Raw genomic sequence first — 18,556 nt, 5'->3', positions numbered from 1 at the left:
TAGAGATAGATCCTGGGATTTTGAAGGCTCAGTGAATGCATTGTGTACCATTTTGATAGTCACAGAGATGCATGTAGGATAATTTTAAGCAGAGGAGAAAGTATTTCCTTTCCTTTCTTTGCTTTGGGCAGCCTTGCATTATTTCTGGGGGCAGCTCTGACTTAAGAATTTAGAAATGAGGGAGCGAAAATGGTTTCAGGGTTGACCTCAAGGCCTGGAGGTCTTGGGAAGGATGCGCTCTGGGTCCATTTCAGTTGCTTATCAGGGAAATAGTAACATGGCTATTACAAACCACAGAACTGGATGGTTCGTGCCTCTAATTCAAACTGACGGGCCACCATGAGAGCATGGTGGTTCCTCTGGCTGGTGGCCAGAGGAGGCAACAATGACTAGTTCAGAGTAAGAATCCAGTATATTGCTTTCTCTGGATGTGTACTCAAGAAAATAAATAGTGCTGATAGACTTCTTGTGCTGGCATAGTATTTCCAAATTGCTTTTTTCTAATTTTATTTATTGTGTTAATATCCTACCTGAGTATGTTTGACTGTGAAATTCTGTGTACACTTGAAGACCTTTGGTCTTTTGAAGCATAGATTATTTAATCCTCTAGTTATTTCTAGGGTTTGGGGATTTTAGAAATGTATTTCTGTCTTCTTTAATATTGCCAAGAATGCAGCCTTGCTTCTGTGATAATGAGGAAAGTCCAATTTGTATGACTCTTCTTGCAGAGGGTTTAATTTATTCTGTGTGGATGTAAAACGCATTTTCTCTGGTAATACTCAAATAGGCAGAAGGTATATGTTGATTGAAAATATACTTCCGTATGTGGCTTTGTCAGTTGTCAGCGTAGTTTGACCACCAGAGTGAAGTAATTATGTGGGAAACTGTTTTAAGAAGAATGTAATTGCAAAAGAAATCTTTGCTGTATACTCGGTTGCCAAAATAAAGGGAGTTGAGATCTGCTCTGAATTGTCAGAATGCACTCTTAACTAGTTAAAGCTGTGTTTACAACCTTGCCTGTTAACCACCACCACTAGATAAGATCATGGGCTGTCTTCTAGTAAGTGCTGACATGTAATGGACTGATGATACAATTCACATTTAAATGGCTTTTCTTTGGGCTTTATTTTTCTCTATCCTCTTTGGCTTTGAGAGGAGCTATCTATGCTGTGAGGAATGTTATCAGTTTATTAAGTGGCTGTTTCTCAGAATAATGCATTGTAGCTGGAAAGGTAATGATTGGCCTTCCGTAATGGTACACTACGCTGTTTTCCTGCAGTGCTTCCACAGAAGAGGCTTCAGTGGTTAAGGCTGCTCTGATAATGTGCTAAATCACATGCCTGGACATATGCAAGGTACAAAACTTGAAACTTGGCAGTATATACACTGTTAAGTCAACATAGCTAAAAGCAGCCACAGTGCATCTCCTTAACTGTTGTTCCCGTTTCTCAGTTATCATGGAAAAGTGAAGATAATTTAGTTCAAGTGCTGCCTTAATCTGGGCCTTGTCCCAGCTATTAGCCTAAATCTTCTTCAATTTTCACTAGAGTTCATCAATTAAAAGTGATATTTGAGCTGCAGCATTTGGGGTATGCCACCAGGGTCGTCTGTTTTAGTGCTAGTTGTTTTACCAGAGAAATCACAGTGTGTGTATGTGTCTAGATATTAAAAAAAAGTATAAAAATTGTATAGAAATAGAGTATAAAATCTGTTAAGAAATGCATTAATAGCATTCAGTCAAATTAGCTAGGCAGATGAGTGGGTTGTCCTCCACCAGACTGTAGTCCACTGCAGAATTGTTCTGCAGAAAAAAATCTGAAGAGTAATAAATCATTGCAGCTAAGTCTCCAGGTAATCTTTTGTGGACAATGCTTGTTACGTATTTCCATTTTAAACTGGGCATTTAAATAAAGGATTTTGTTACGAGCATCTTGAGCATTTGATTATCCCCCAGAACAATGGCAGTAATAGGAATTGTGTGGATTGTGGCAAGTATCGTTCATTTTCATCTGTCTACTTGGTTACGGATTTTTTGATCTCCTCTTTTTGCACTTTGCCATGCCAGGTACTTTGATTAGGACCGTGCATGAGATTAACATTTCTTTGCTCAGCCTCAGCACTGCTGCTCCCTTGCCTGAAATGAACAATATATGTCCCGTGGAGTGCCTCATGGCTCCGTAGCTACTGTTAGCAGCGTTACCGGTTAGTAATTTTAACATCAATGCTGTGGTTGGAGTAGGGTGTAGGTGTCAGTGAAGTACCAGCTTTCTGCATAGGAGGGAATATTTTGCGTACAGTGATTATGGAACAGCTGCTAGTCCAACTGTTTCTACTCTGTCTAGAAATAAAGTACTGTGTGATGGGTATAATAGTCTGACAGTCTTTATTTTTAAGGATATCTGCTAGAATGTGACCCATTGGAAATTAGGGGATTACACCTGCAGAGAATTTACCTGCTTATAGCTACTGCTTTGCTAGAAGGAGGATGTTTAGCTCTTCTGGCACTTAGATACAGTCTGGCTTATTTATTTATTTATTAATAAATAAATGGCTGGCTTTATTTCTTTATTAATATGAGATAAAGCAATCCGATCTTTATTTCAGATTCCTTAAAAAATGGCCGTTGGTGAGCCTGGATTTTCTGGAATGCCATTTCCTTGGTGGTTTCTGTCTCTGCATCTTAGTCAAGTTACATTTTGCTTCTCTCCCTAATGGACTTAGGGCTGAAGCGCACGTGCTGAAGAAAACCTCTGTGACACTACATGGGATTTGGCATTCTGCTGTGGGGATTACTGACGGGAGATGCCTGGCTAATTCCCAGTGCATACTGTTCCCACAGACAACCTGGAAATGGGTGTGGTTGACATGAGTAGTAGCAACAAAGGTATGAGGCTAAGATTGCCTTCTGGAATGGCAGCTCATCAAAGGGCTAGGAAAATCTATAAAATGAGCAATAAAATTACTTTGAAAGTTTCAGGTTTACTCATTTTACTACTGCAGGAAAATGCTTGCGATGTGTATACACACAAAATACATTGGTTTATATTGAGAATATAGTACATATTCTTTGAAGAAGTAGATAAGGGGAAATCCCTTCAGAACTCTTCTAATAACCGTGCTCGTATAAATGGGTTATTTTCTTCTGGGAGAGTCTTAAACTGTGTTTATCCAGGTTTCTTGAGTTGTTCCCTTTCTGTAAAAGGGATGCAGTAGTTAATCAACTTCTAAGTCTGCTTGGAAGAGGGTTAATTGTTAAACATTATCACCAATACTCAGAAGTGTCTGAACTAATCTGGTGAAATGCATTTTCCTTGCAGCGGCAAGTGCTGCATGTTTTCAACAGCCTGCTGTAATAGATATCGATTGTACAGCTTTGACATGTGGCTAAATCCACAAAAACTCTGATTTGAAAAACAGCCCTCAAAATGGTATTGAAATCAAGGAGATGTTGCATGGAACCATAACATCAGTGTAATGGTGGTTATGTTCTGTATGTCTTACTAATATAAGGGAGCTCACGGGAGATGTCAAGGGCCTATGTTCTACCTGTGGGAAGACGCCTGCAGGTATGCAGAAGAGGGAGGCTAGGGAAATACAGGTTTTTAAACCCTGACTCTCGTCGAAACACGGAGCTTTATTCTGGTTTACCAGAGACATTTATCTTCACTAAAAATTCTGATGTTTTATATGCCAAAGTCATTGGATAAGAGAGTTGATAACTGAGACAAAGACTGGAACAGAGATCCTCTTCCTCCCAGGTGATCGTCTGCTCCGTGTGTGTGTGTAGTCTTTCTGTCTGCAGGATGGACCTTTGATGTTCCCTGCAAGGTATATCGGTTTCAACAAGAGAGATCAAGAGCTTCCCGCTGTAAATGAACAGATTGGCTGTTGATAGAACACTTTCTTGGAGAAACGGTGGTCTGAAACCTAGCAAGAATTAACCAGGCTCTCCCACATCTGAGGCAAGCGTGCCACTTAACTCCTGTTGAGTGGAGCTACCGAGTAGAGCAAAGCAGTCCTGCTTCCAATTCCTTCACTCCCCGTAAGCCTCCCTCCCCACGAGCGAAGGAATCTGGCCTGAGTGCCATCTGGATCGAACCCCTCGGATGAAGCCCTCAAGAAGGGCTTGTGAATACAAGTGTGAGACTAAGCTGCAAGATAGGGTGGTAAACTGCTGAGGCCTGCCAAAATAGGGTGTGCCTGAAAGCAGAATTTCCCGTGATTAGAGAATGGAAAACTTTGAGGTGCCTGGGGAATCCTGGTAGCAGCTGAGAGGGTGAATGTGAAGACTGCAGTTTGTCATTTGTGTGTCTACTGTGTTTGTATTTTTTTTTTAACAAATCCCTTTTGTGGATTTAAACCTAGGTGCTTGAAAATGTTGCTGTTTGAGCTCTGCAAGAAAAATACCACATCAGTCATCAAAATCAGCTCAGGTCTCTCAGATCCAGTCGCAGAAATAATCCCTGATAGTGGCTTTATGCATCTGAATGCCATACAGTTCATGGCTAATGTCGGTTCTAACACAGGAGGGGTTTAGGTTTTTTCCAGTCTCTGTGTTGGTAGAGGAAGACTGAAGGATTAGCAGGTTGTGCTTGGATGCATTTTCACATCCAGAGTATTGGCGAATCACCCAGATGTCTTTCTCCACTGGACAGATTGACCTGTTGGTGCAGTGTCCAGTGGTTTAAAAAGCTGGAATTTTTATATTCTATTTTAATAGGAAAGCCTGAGGCTGTGCATATGTATCGTGCAATGCAATACCCAATAGTATACCAGGCACAGGGGAAGTTCATTGTGCCTGTAGCTATAGTAGTATGTTAAATACCAGGCTTATTAATCTTTCATCACCTCAGAAACTTGTAGTCCATATATTAATGTGTTTTTGTATGAGATTTAATTGCTCAGACTTGTAACAGCTCAAAACTTAAGATCCCATTTCCAACTGTGACTTAAGTCTTGAGAAGTAGGTTCTATTTAAAAGCAGCAAGTTGTTGTTTTCATTATATTACATTTTCAATGGCATATGGAGGTTCATCTACGTTTGCTCAGAAGGTTATTTTTTGAGGACAGGTATTAGGTGGCAGACAGCAGGAGCACACTGTAGTTAGGCAACCCCAAAAGCTTGCTGGTCCCCCCATCTGTGTGTCTCTGTGATAAATGTGTTAATAATACAAAGAATATCAGAGTCTCGCTATTGAAATGGACAGTTTATTGGGTTTCTCTGTTGTTTCTCCATAGTGGTAGATGCTGTCCATGGAGTTTTCCTCCTTTCTTTGATAATACAATGAGCATTGTTCTATGAGAAGAAATTACTGTTTTCTGTAAATTCAGTGTAATTCATAGAGCATTTCGACATCACAGCATGCAGTAATATAGTGAGCTGACAGGGACCTGCAGTAGTGTAGGTCCCGGAGGCAATACAACAGCAACAGCACAGCTATTCAGCTGCTTCTTCTGGAGACAGCTCCCAGGGTGCTCACTGGGAAGCTCTGGGTTGTGGCGCAGTGTAGCCGCACGCTTTCAGTCTATGTAACTTCCCCTTGAACTTGTTCAAAAGTTTTTTTTTGGAATGTAAAATACATGAAAATCATTTCCCTGCAGGGATACCTATGCTATAACTCTACTAGGTCCAAAATAGCACTGTGAACTAAATCTAGCTTATCTTTGTGTTGCTCTGATTAAGCCAAGCATCTAATTTTACGCATAAATCTGTTAAGTCAATGGGAAAGCCTGTGGCAGAGAGCATTGCTGGTCTGGGATCTGAGTGAGGTTGACTAAAGAACATATTGCACTTTAGATGAAGTTTTGTTTTTGTTAATCGGCGTTTGCTTGTATGACATACATCAGCATCAGCCCTGAAGGTAAGAAGATGTTTTATAGATGAGTGAAGCCCAAGCCTCAGACTACGGCAGTGATTTTCCAAAAGCAAATAGCAGCCAGGAGTGATGCTGGGAAAGGAATTCCAGAGTTATGGCTTCCTGCACTTGACTTGAATCATGTCAGCACCATATTCTTTATCTCAAAGAAATTACCACCATAAAACACCTTAATGTTTATCTTAACATAATAAAGAAAGGTATTTCTTACAATAAAATATGATTAGACCTGTGGAAGAAATAACACTGTCTAAATGAGCTTCAGATGAAGGCAAGGTGTACCTTTTATTACCTGGTTTTGGCTTTCACATTGCATAAGCTCAAAGTAGCAACACTTACTTTTAAGAGTTAAAAAAAAATTAAAAGGTTTGAAATTTTTTTAAAGGGTTTTGACATTCAATCTGTCATCATTGTCTTCTCAAGAATGCGTGCAATGTTTTTTTTTTTTTTTAAAAAAAAAGGCAGGAGGAGAGGGTTTTGTTGAATGACATTGATCTTCTTTGGAGTTCTTGTTTGGTTTTCTGCTCATTAAGCTCCTGACATGGAAACAGACTTGAAAAGGCTGAGAACTATGACATTAGATGTAGCTTTTAGGTATGTCATCAGGTCTAGTAATATAATATATACTGAACTTGATTTTTTTTTTTTAACAGCAAGAACTGATATTTGAAAGTAATGCTTTTCTTCTGTGCTTCTCTTCACTTTGAAGTGCAACACCCAGTATACCTTCAGAAGATGTATAAAATAGACTACTTGCAAGGTTTTGTCTTAATTTTTGAAGATTAGTTTCAGTCCTAGCCTATACCAACAACACTTTTGTGGCTCAGTGCATATTGTTAAAAAGCGCACAGGATAGGAATGTATGGAAAAATGGAACAGAGATTTGTACTTTAGAAACCGACTGGTTGATGCAAGCCTAAGTTTTCATGTTGAGTGACAAAAATGATAGACCTCGGTACAGCAGGGAGAGAGAAGAGTTGATAGAAGAAACAGTACAGGAGACGTAAATCAGGTACTTTTTATATTTTCTCATTTAAAACAAGTATAAGGGAGCAACTTGATAGTTCAAATACCTCAAATTCAAAAGTTGTTTATAGTACAAAGCTGAGAAATTCATTACCAGAATCATCACTGGGTAATATGAAAAAGGGGAATCTACATTTATTTTTATCTCCTAGAGTGTCAGAAACAGCGGAAGGCTTCGTGTAACCAGTACAACAGCGCAGTTGGTGTAGGCTGGGACACTGGGACAGACCAGCTGCTTCCCTGTGGTGGTTTTTGGAAGTATTTGGCTAAGATTGTTGCCTCTGAGCCAAATGGCCTGTTAATAGGCTATAGCTATTTGTTTATATGGTGCCTATGGTGGCAAAAACATTTTGCGTATGGATAAACTGCATAGTGGGAGGGATTTAAGGGCTTTTTTCTTTATTTGATGTTGTGCTGAACATGCTCACAAATATTTAGAATACCTGGGTCTTACATTGATTTTTTTTTCTTTTTAATACAGTTTTCTGCTATGTATTTATACCTATCCTAGAAGAAACCTAAGTGCCTTTTTTGTCTAGCCCTTCATATCTTGGTGTCTGTAGCTGAGTGCCTGATAGTCAGTATTCTGCCGGCTGCTGACCTGCGGCACTGATGAGAGCTGCCCTTTGCTACCACGTTCCCTCTGACCTTCACAGGCCTCTTACAGAGCAACGTTGGAAGTATTTTGCATGGTTGTTGGGATGCGATTTGTGAATCCTCTCAGCATTCTGTGCCTTAATTTGTATTATGGACGTGGAAGTGAATTGGGGAAATCAAAGTATTTTAAATAGGTACCTGCTTTTTTTTTTTTTTGGGGGGGTGGGGTGGGCGGGGAACCCCAGTCAACCAAAGAAGCAACGTTTTTGTTTTGAAAAGGTAGCAAATCTTTCCCACAAACTAAATTCTGTTAGGTTTTTATTTTGTTGTAATACAGTGTCCAGAACCAGACAACATGTTTGTAGTGAAACTCATTTTAGTGCCAACTAGGGACTGGGAGGTTTCACTGGAGCTTGCCAGGGGCGAACGGGCCTCAGCGAGTGTCTGGATGGAGACTGTGAAATTAGAAGAGACGTCTGAGAGTTCGTGTAGAGGCCCTCTTTCTAAATGAACTCACAGCGAGTGCAAGACTTCAGAACCTGTCTGAAGTGGAGTTGTGGCCTTTCCCAGCACCAGCCAAGGGTGACTGCACATACTGCCCTGTACTAGAAACCAAACTCAAATCAAATGCATGTCTCTGGTACGCAATTCTTGTTTAGCTTCATATGAAGTATATCACGGGGCTTGCTAAAGCCATGACGAAGCAGGTAATGTTGGTCTGAATTGTTTAAATCCGCACTCAGCCTTTCAGCACGTTTGCCCTGCGTTTTCTTTCACTGTGTTCAGATTTCTGCTGATCTGAAATGCCAAAAACATATATAGCGTTGGTATTATGTAATGGAGTTAGAAGCACCATAACATAATGATGAAACTAATGTTATGAGGTGCTACAGGTGGGTTTTGAAAATCTCAGTGAAGAAACAGCATGCTTCGTATGCTGTGAGATAAATAGCAAAAGGGGGACAGCAAGTTGAAATAAGTCGGCAGCGTGGCCTCGCAGCAAGGAAGGCAGCCGCGTCCTGGGCTGTATCGGCTGGAGCGCCATCTTGCTTGAGGAGAGCGGTCCTTCCCCTCTGCTTGGCCGTTGCAAGACCACCTATGGAGTATGTTACCAGTTTTGTACACCCAATACATGCAAGACACTGACAAAGTGCAGCGAGTCCGGCAGAGGTGTCCAGGATGGGCAGGAGGCCGGAGCACAGGAGAGGCCGAGACACCTGGGTTTGTTCAGCCAGGAGCAGAGAAGGCCGCAGGGGATGTTAAACCATCTCTTCCCCCAGCTGGAATCACCAGCTTATTAATGTTTCCATAGAGAGTGAAACTCTGGAGGAAAAAACTTGGTGATCTAGGAAATACATACAAGCGACTGACAGAACGAGGGGAGAGGAGGTGATGCTAGCAGGGCCTGGCAGGCTGTGCAGCAGGTTGTCCAAGTCCAAGGGTGCGATCACAAAGTAGGACAGAGGAGAGAGAATCCTTTCGCTACAAATCTGTCTGCAGAGTTGGGCAGGTGATGCACCCTACAGTTTCTTCAAATATATATGCGTGGGACATAAGTAGATTCTGCTCTCTTCTGGGAAATTACATATAACTTGCACTTTTCCTGATTCTTCGGTGCTGTAGAGCAGTCTGCTTCTGTAATCGCACTCCTGTGTTGCAAATAATATTTTTCAATTTATGAAGTGCGTATTTTATTTAATGAATTATTGATGCAAGCAAAGCAAACCAAGGAATTAATTCACTCCTTCCAACGGGCAGGCAGGTGTTCAGCCATCTCAAGGAAAGCAGGGCTCCATCACACATAACGGTGACTTGGGAAGATGAACACCTTAACCCCGAACGTCCACCCCTTCCTCCTTTTCCCTCCAGCTTTTATTGCTGAGCACAGCACCATATGGTACGGGACATCCCTGGGGTCAGTTGGGGTTGGCTGTCCCAGCCATGTCCCCTCCCAGCTCCTTGTGCCCCCCCAGCCCCTCGCTGGTGGAGCAGGGTGAGAAGCAGAAAGGCCTTGACTCAGTATAAGCCCTGCTCAGCAATAGCTAAAACATCCTTGGATTATTGACATGGTTTTGGTCTTAAATCCAAACCAAAGCACTGTGTGAGCTTCTATGGAAAGAAGTTCACTATCCCAGCCAAAACCAGTACAATCCTTGCATCTGGTGATGTTTTCTTTTAGGTTTCTGTTAATCTCAACATGGTTTACGTAGTTTGTGCTTCATCACTTAAAAAACCCAAGCAAACATTTATTCTTTTGCTAAGTCACTTGAGTGCAGTGCTGCTTTGGGAAGAAGGCCTTTTTTTTTTTTTCTTTCTTCCTCCCTCAGTTGTCTACTTCAACATGTGGTTGCAGATTACAAAAACAAAGCAGTCTTTCCCCGGGGATTAGTTGTCCTGCAAAGACATTTCAGATTCTTTAATCTGGAGTTTCTACTCCCTTGAAGTGTCAGGAGTGGATGTAAACCATGTGCTTGCTTACTGTCTTTGTATTCATTTTACTGGTCATAGACAAATTGAGAAGTTGTTTATTTTAATGTGTAGGGTTTTTCTCCAAGCTGAGGGAATTGTTTGCCTTAAGTGAGCATTAGATATCCTGTTTGACTTTGCATAAAACAAGTATGTGGTCTCTTTCATTGCACAAAAGGAAACAATTGTTCTTGAATTCTCATTATATTCTCCTTGTTTCTAAATAAAAAAAAAAAAGCTGCACATTTTTAAAGTAATGACCAATTTAAAAACGTGCTTCAAGTTAAATGGGGTTTGTGTTACCGGGAAAAGAGTGTCCTTATGCTTGATGTGTTTTAAGTGCGAAGTGTGCTGACCCACAGGTGTTGAATATACAGTAATTCTACTTGGCTTTCGTCCATGAAATTAGCCACCCTGCTTTCTTTAGCTTGCTGGGAAAATTGCAAATGCATTGGTTTGTGTCTCCTTGGCAGTCAGGAGTTTAGCAGGACATTGATTCTTCGCGGACTTCGAGACAGAGTCCCATTGTTTATCATTAAACTCTGCCAAGAACTTATCAGATGCTGTGTAATGAGCCCCCTTCTTTTAGAGATGATGCTTCAGTGCTGAAAAGAAACTGCGAACAATTATTGACTTTCATTTTGTAGTAGTAATTTTAAATGAGAAAAGTTTATGCTGTTTTAACTCTTTTTAATCATTTCATCTGGTATGTTGGAGGGCACTTGTTAAATGGGATTTTTCAGCCATGGGCATTTTAAGCATTTGTATGTGGCAGATATTGGTTTGTCACCGTTAGTATTGCATTTCTCAGGTGTGGTATGGTTCAGGGATATGTTGCCTCTTGAAATACCGGTGTGCTTTCTCTGCATCAGTGTGCCAGCTCCATAAAACCTTGGTAAGGAAACCGATTTAGTAAAAAAAAAAATAAATCCCCAAACACAACCAAAATGACACGTGAAGATGTGCAGTCTGTGCCCTTTTGTGATAACTGATGTGGTGAACTGAAGGCTTGTTGCTTCCACAAGAGCCTGTGCAATTTTCCTGCTCTCTGATTCCTTGTTTCCCCCTTTGCCCCCACCTCCCGCTGCCGGCCGTGCACCCGCCGGCTCCCTGCGCATTTGCTTTCTGCCAGCCCGTCTGCAGAAGGGAGAGGCGGCCGTACGGATGCTTCTGCAACTGCTCATACAACGGGGCAATCCTGTGCGGCGGTAGGGCTTTCTGCTGCAAGGTGCTCCGAGGGCAGCAGATGCTGGCCGAGAAATCCTTTGGGCTTTTCCTGACTCTGTGGCCTGTTTCAGCTCTCAGCTCCTGGCTAAAGTCCCCAGCCACAGTGGCAGCTTGACAAGTTCGTCGAGCTGGTGCTGCTGTTGAACGGGCAGCGCTGTTGCTGCATGGTGCTGGTGCGGCTGTGCGGGAGGCTGCATGCAGAGCCTGAGCAGGGAGCTCATCTGGGCTACCCCCAGCCAGGCCAACAGAAAAAACAAGAAATCAGCTGAAAACAGTCTGCTGAAGCTTGGGAGCGGCCTCCATCTTTTTTTCAGTACGAACACTGGCATTAAGTGCTCCTCAGGTTATGGTATTAGCGTTTGGTTGTGATACTCTTTCAAACGGCAATTTCTAACGCTACTGCCTGACTCCCCAGAATTTTAGAAATTCGATATTTCATCAGCCTTAAAATATTACTCTTACTGATGCTATTGCAAGGGATGTCTAAGACTCCAAGCGAAGTAGGCATCTCTTCTTTGCCCTTGGCCTCACTTGTGCAGTAGAACATACTTCATACATTCAGCGTGCGTTTTAAGCGTAACATTTCTGTTTTCTCAATGATAAAACACAGCAGAAGGGGCTATCAAGTTCCCATTTCTTAACAGGTTTTAAAAGCCCATCTTAAAAGTTATTAATTAACAGTATCCTACAAGAAGCGTCATGTTAGAAGTCCTAGAAGGTGCTGTATTTTGCTGTAAAACTCTACAAGAGTTATTTATTAAAAGGAGATAGGAGGGAATTACAGAAGATACAATGCAACCAAGCAAACTTTGTTGGACAAAAAACCCAATGCAGCCAAGCAAACTTTGCTTGGACAAAAAAGTCCATTTAGAAGAATATTTGAACTACTACTTCCTTTCAGGGAAGTTGTGATTAATGACCACCGAGTAAAGAAAATTAATCTGTAATGATAAAAAGCTTCATTGGTCACACCACCTGTCTTCAATCCCTATTAATAAAACAGTACTGGGATGGGATGAAGCAAGGGAAGTTCAGTGTGTTGAGAGCCAGGCTCCAAGGGATAATTTAAGTTCAAATACACTTGCTGCATATTTCACTGGTAACTATCTTTTTGATCAGCATATGCTTTCCTGAATCCTACCATAGCTTCATCAGTACTGCTCTGTCCCCCTCCGTCACTTGGATGAGCTGTTTGGATGGCACGGTGGTTACACCTGTGTCCCCAGGACGGATCTGAACCGATGGAAAACTCTTCATGTCCACCAGCAGACCGTGTATTTGTTCTGTCCCAACAGCTGCACACGTACAAGAGAGCTGAAGAGCAGCTGCTGTGGTAAGAGGGCCACTATTATTATAAAGACTAATTTTTGCATTTGGATAATCAAATGTAAGAGGTTCTGCTATGGTTCAGCCATATGTAAATGCATCGTTTTCAGTACAGACTGTCTTGTCTTTTGTTCTGACTCGTTCTCTCCAGCTGTGCTTCCAGTCACTCACCGCTTTGGCTTCTTCAGCCTTTGTTTCCTTCCTAGTCCTACAAGATGTTGATGACTTTTATCATCTCCCTTATATCAAGGGCAGATTCATCGCCATTTAGTTTAAAATTGTGCCTAAGAATATTTCTGTTGTTTCTTCCACTTTCTTTGGACTCCATATTTATGGAAAAGTGCTGGCATCCTCAAAAAGGAACCTCAACTGTATTTCTGTCCCCAGATGCTGATCTGGTCCATGGAAAACAGTTTCAGTTTTGTTGTTTGCTTGTTTCCAGCTTCAGATTTTTTGCAATATACTAGGCTTGTTACATTCTTGGATATTTGAAATTCTTTAAGCTAATTGTGAAAATCCTGTTCATAATTTTATCTGTGCTTGAAATTACCTTTCTACTTTAAATGGCCTTTTGATGGTGAATTACACCTTTTCTCCGCTATTGTAGGAATACTTCTTCTACACTCTTCGTTGAGTCACATGGAAAAAGTTAGGCTTAAAATATTATTTTAAATGTAAGAATAAGAAAAGGAGTGATCAGAATGACTTAATCTTGCCTTCTGTACATGCATTTAGGTAGACGTATTCTGTTCTCTAGAATTTATTTTTCTGAAGTTAAATTCTGGCCCTATAGAGGTCAATGGGGAATCTTGATGTTAATTTCAAGGATCATGAATTAAATTATTTTAAACCCCTTTAATGCTCTGCATATTTTTTGTTGTCCTTATCAAACAGCAAAAATAAAATATATTTTCCCCCCACCCCGACTTCTCTCTTCCATAATTTCATGGCGTTTAGTTCTTACCATTTTCTGTTCAGCTTTCATTGTAGTTCTAAAATGGAGTTCCACCTGAACATGAGGACAAACCCCTTCCCTGTGCGGGTGCCAGAGCAGGGGCAGAGGCTGTCCAGAGAGGCTGTGGGGTCCCTTCCCTGGAGACATTCACCCCCCGCCTGGACGTGGCCCTGTGCCCCTGCTCTGGGGGTGCCTGCTCAAGCAGGGGGTGGGACGGGATGAGCTCCAGGGCACCCTTCCAACCCCTGCCATTCTGGGATTCTGTGAAAGAAAACAATATATCATTAAAGGATTACAAAAAAACAAACCAAATGAGATATTTTGGTAAGATTTTATAAATACTAAAAAAAAAAAAAAAAAGAAAAAAGTGCTCCTTTCAAAATCCAGACAACAAAAGTGGCCTCTGGACCTTTAAAGAAAACTTTCCAATTTTCCCTCCGGTGGGTACACACTGTCTTGTCGGAGATAGAAGTGCAAAGAGGGCAAAGTACAGCAACTTGGCTATGCTAATTAGGAGACATAATCTTCAGCTGCAATAAGGTGATCTAATTATAATGTTTTTTGTAATTTATGTGTAAATTCTCCTTTTTTTTTTTTTTTTTCCCAAATGGTGCAAGAGTAATCAAGAGTACTCAGGGTGACGGAGTTCGTAACAGGCATTGGAGCATGAGTCAGCAAGTGCCTCTTCAGTCAAATTAAGACCACTTCAGCATAGTTTGTGGTGCAAGAGGGAACATCTTGAGTGATATTTCCCCTTACAGAGAGAGAGAGAAGCAGACTTGGAGCATGTGCCTACTTACTCTGTCCATGTTATCTTCAGTGCACATGTCCACACAGAGCCAAGTCAAATTTCATTAACTGCTTTGAACAGTCATTATGCTCTTCTATGAGTATTTGATTTCTTTTTTGAATGGCCTTCATAGGCAAGTCCTGTTTAAAAAAAAAAAAGATAACTCCAGATATCCTCTCTCTATAAAAATAGTGAGAAGACTTGTTCCCTGGGTTCAGTAGCTGAGTAAACAAAATAGAAAGGAACAAAGCGGACTATTTAGATGTTGGCAGATATTAATATGGCAGAACAAAGGAGGCAAACAACACCGGAGATGATTATCTAGTCTTCAAATTAGTAATTTAGACCAGGAAATATATTTTGCTTCTTTACTGCAGATGTAATACAAATTTATGGCCCATCCAGCAGCTGGGAATTATGCAGTAAGTCTTGCTGCAATTCTGTGGCAGCCTAAGCCTGATTTAACTATTGACCTCTGTGGTGCAGTCGTCTTTCCTCCGTTTTATGCCATGTGTTCCCATCTTTTTGTCTTCAGGTCTGCAGCCCTCTGGACCTGGGCCAAGCCATTTCAGCACACTTAATGTGGCAGAAAGCTCGTCTGCCAAGAAGTTCCCTCGGTGTGCTGAATGTGGGGTAAGGTGGGTGCAAAGCCAAGGCCGAGGGGGGCACACGGCTCCTTCGGTTCCTGTATGTTGTTCAGTCAGCTACTTAGCTCATGTTTGATTATTTATATATTCATTTATTACATTAGGGCTTCTCTACATGGAAGGGAGCCGATAGCCCAGCACTCACATGGGTTTAGGTGTGCAGCCAGAAAACCTTTGGATAGCGTTTATTTGGGCGTATTTGTGCATGAAGACTAGACTGCATGATCACACGTACAACTTGTGAGTGTACAACTGCTCCTTTGTCTTCTGACTAATCCTACAAGCAATAGATTAAAGCAGCGTGGTACTAGGTTAAACACTAAAATAGTTGCTGTGCATGGTTCAGCGACCTGATGGTGTTTGGTTAGGCAGGTTGTGAATGTCACCCTCCCTTAACTGCTTAGTGCTTGCAATGGGCTGGTCCTTGTTCTTCCTGAGTTACCTTCTGAATCCCCGCTGTTTCTCTCGGGGTTTTGTGAGTTTTCACATCGGTTGCTTTTCCAAATCTTTTAGTTACTGAATTGTTATTAAACTGTCAGTCTCATTTCTCCGCTGGGCCCTTTCCTTGTTTCTGCTTTTCCATTTGGCTAAATAGCCTGTGTACTTCCTTGCATATGGACTAATGACAATAACCATGCTCAACAACAACGTCTACGGTATAATCAGGTCAAAATCACAAGCCTGTGCCTCACAAAACTGTTTGTTTGGGCCTAGCCATGCAGCCTTCCATAAATCTGCAGCCGTAACCCCGTAGGCTTTTGCACAGTGCAATTTGCCTTCATCTGTGTCTAGTGTTTGTATCGCCTAGGTGTCTAAATACGGGCATACCTGCTGAGTATTTATTGATCTATTACCAAAGCACGTGAGGAATGCAAACCAGCTACCCAGGAACCAGCTCAGAGCAACAGTGAAACAATATAGTTTATTTTAAGACAGACTGCTTGGGGGGTGAAGTTCATAGGTAGCTTTCTTGACAGCATAAAACAGTAACCATGTTGTCTGTTCCTGCTTGTTCCTGTGCTGTGTTTGCTTAGGCATTTATACAGCCGCGAAGTGAACTGAGCCAGGAAAAGGGATGTGGCTGGAAAGCAATCTTTTCTGGGTTTATTTTAACCTGGAGCAGTTCCTCGGTTTGGTTCATGGTGTGGCCACATGCACCTTCTGCAGGGCAAGTCGGAGGTGGGAATGAGCAGTTGGGGTCTGGCAGGTGGCTGCTGCTTGAGCTGGGTTAAGAAGTGATGCTGCTGGATGTCTAACCTGCAGGCTGAGGAGGTGGGATCGCCTTGCTGCTGGCTGCAGTCATCTTCCAACGCCTGGCTGCCTTTCCCCACGTCCCTCCTCGGCCTCCCAGCTGCCGTCCTGGCCCTGGCACGCGTCTGACCTCAGCATGAGGCGCTTCAGGGTGCTGAAGTGGCTGTATTATTACTTAAGTTCTGCAAGTGTGGGTACTGCTAAATAATTCTCAATCCAGGCACTTTTTAGGCAAAAATTCATTATGCTAATCTTTAGGAATCTGTGTGCAACTGGTTCTTCCATTTCCTATGAGAAAGATCTATTTTTTGTCCCCTGCACTGTAGAAATGGTGTTAAGAACAGAGAATAAGATTTTGAAGGTTTTTTTCCTTTCTCTTTTCTTCTGGGTTTATATTTTGTTTTGTTAAATTATGCAAAACTAGAACCATTTGGTATTTATTAAGATACACGGATTTAAAAGGAAAAAAGTGTGAATATATTTGCAGGCTGGTTATTTAGAAGTAGAGGACAGCTAAGATATTTTTGTACTAGAGACAGAAAAAAAGAACCCTGTCAGCAACATAATGGGAGAAAATGTCACAGTTGTAGAAGATACATACACAGCACGGAGTGTTAGTTTCTTAGCAGCTGTGACAGTTATCGTGATAGCTAGAGCCTTGAAACTTCTGTTCAGCATTTTTACAAGCAAAACACCACACTTAAAGTAGAAGACTCTGCCAACAGTCATACATTTGTAAGTAAAGGGATTATGAACCAAAAGCGTTTGGATGCTGATTTTTATATTGTCTGTCAAGCCTGAATAAGCAGAGACTGATGAGGTATAGCAGTTTTTATACTTTATAGCCAAGATTAAGTTTAGGGTGACGCTTAGAATGGAAGGTATGCAGGATATGTTTCTTCAAATAAATTTCTAAGAAACTCTCACAACATCTGGTATTCAACAGCAGCTGCTCAGCAGAAATTTCTAGCTGTTGAAACTGGGGGTTGTTAGAGGAATTAGAACCATCTAGTCTCAATAAAGTGAGAATGCTATTTCTATGTCTTGTATAATATTTTGATAGTATAATGAGCTCCTACAGCCTTTGTAGGTGGCATGGAGTTATTTCAGACATTTTTGCTATCCCTTATCACCTAAGTAGATGTGTTAGTTGATGTTGGTAGCGTGCCTCTATAGTGACAAGTGTTGAAAGGAAGATGAAGAAGCAGAGTAAATAGTTTGCAAGGCTTCTGATATTTTTCCTATCCAATTTATGAGTTACGGAGAATGCCAGTTGTCACACTTTCTAATTGTGATTCGGAAGTCTACAAACAACGCTGCCTAGAAGGTTAACGTGTCTTCACTCAAGTAGCAGTTGCTCTCAACTGAAGAGAAAATTTCTTACAAAGCTTTCCTTTGGGTTCATTTACATTTATATCACAGTTAGTGGTAGGCTTTGTGCTGTATTAATGTAATTTATAACAATTCTCAATGTTGAAGTAGCAGTTAAGATTTCAGGGAGTAGTTACATTTGCTTTTTTGTAAATACAGCTTTGTAAAACACCTTTAGCTTTTTCCTTACATGGTACAGAGCACTATAGTGATCTTTGCTTGCTATTTGTTAAATGTTAGATTTATTAGTATTTTCTCTTTCTGCTGACATGGCAGTGGTTACATTTGAACCTGAGGGACGCATTTTGAAGTAGTTGACGTAGGGAATTATGAAAATGGATTTCTTTGCAGCTTACACAAAGATAGTCAAAGGAAATAGGTAACACAGAAAGGCTCCTGTATTTGCAGGGAAGTGGAAGAGAGCTATCTGTTTAGCAAATGGAGTGAGCTCTCAGAGTATTCACGGCACTGTTCCATTTGGAAGAAGTTTCTCAGACTGCCATGATTTCTAGTCTCTGGTGTGTCATCTCATGTCTTCTTTCTCTTCCATCCCTGACTGCTGCTCCTTCCTCTCACCCATTCATTACAGGAGCAGTTAAAACGCTTGAACCTGAAACAAGTAACGCGTGACTGTGAGGGAGACCAAGAATAATACAGGAAAGAGGTGAATGACACCAAAAAGCACAGGCAGCCTGACGTCAGAGTCAAGTAAGAAAGGGAAGAAAGCTTTTGGCTGTTGGGAGAGCACAGCCACAAAATGCTTTATGGGTCACCCACACCTTTTCCTTCACCGAGGCTGCCAGCCTTGGAGGCCGTATGTAGGTACGGACTGCAGCCGTCCAACCTGGAGCAAAACAACAAATGATTCCACCAGTGTGTTGAAGGAGCACTTACTGAGGAGCATTCCCTGTCCTCCTCACATGTATTACCACTTAAGAGCTACTCACAAGGAAATCATTCCAAGTGCTTTCTGTTCAAGGCAGCTTTCTGAGCCCTGGAGGTATTCATGATCCAAAGCAGGAGA

The 18,556-nt window shown here is 41.6% G+C and overlaps 2 protein-coding genes across 6 annotated transcripts in view; one reads left to right on the top strand and one right to left on the bottom strand.

Moving 5' to 3' along the window:
* ORC4 (origin recognition complex subunit 4) overlaps positions 1–18,556 on the bottom strand; it is a 446,994-nt gene that overhangs the window by 360,797 nt on the left and 67,641 nt on the right. The window lies entirely within an intron of this gene.
* Positions 1–18,556, top strand: part of LYPD6B (LY6/PLAUR domain containing 6B) — a 58,058-nt gene that overhangs the window by 13,220 nt on the left and 26,282 nt on the right. For 2 of the 5 annotated variants that reach the window (XM_075092750.1, XM_075092749.1), the window contains exons 2-3: positions 12,339–12,525; positions 14,799–14,901. The exons of 2 other annotated variants lie outside the window; for them this stretch is intronic. The gene's annotated coding sequence lies outside the window, so the exon portion shown is untranslated. The remainder of the gene's footprint in view (positions 1–12,338; positions 12,526–14,798; positions 14,902–18,556) is intronic. One more of the 5 variants, XM_075092752.1, reaches the window with a different exon arrangement.

This window comes from Phalacrocorax aristotelis, chromosome 5 (assembly GCF_949628215.1).
Source record: "Phalacrocorax aristotelis chromosome 5, bGulAri2.1, whole genome shotgun sequence".
NCBI classification, from domain to species: Eukaryota; Metazoa; Chordata; class Aves; order Suliformes; family Phalacrocoracidae; genus Phalacrocorax; species Phalacrocorax aristotelis.
Note: the sequence above shows the minus strand (reverse complement) of the source record. Positions and strands in the feature narration are given on the sequence as shown.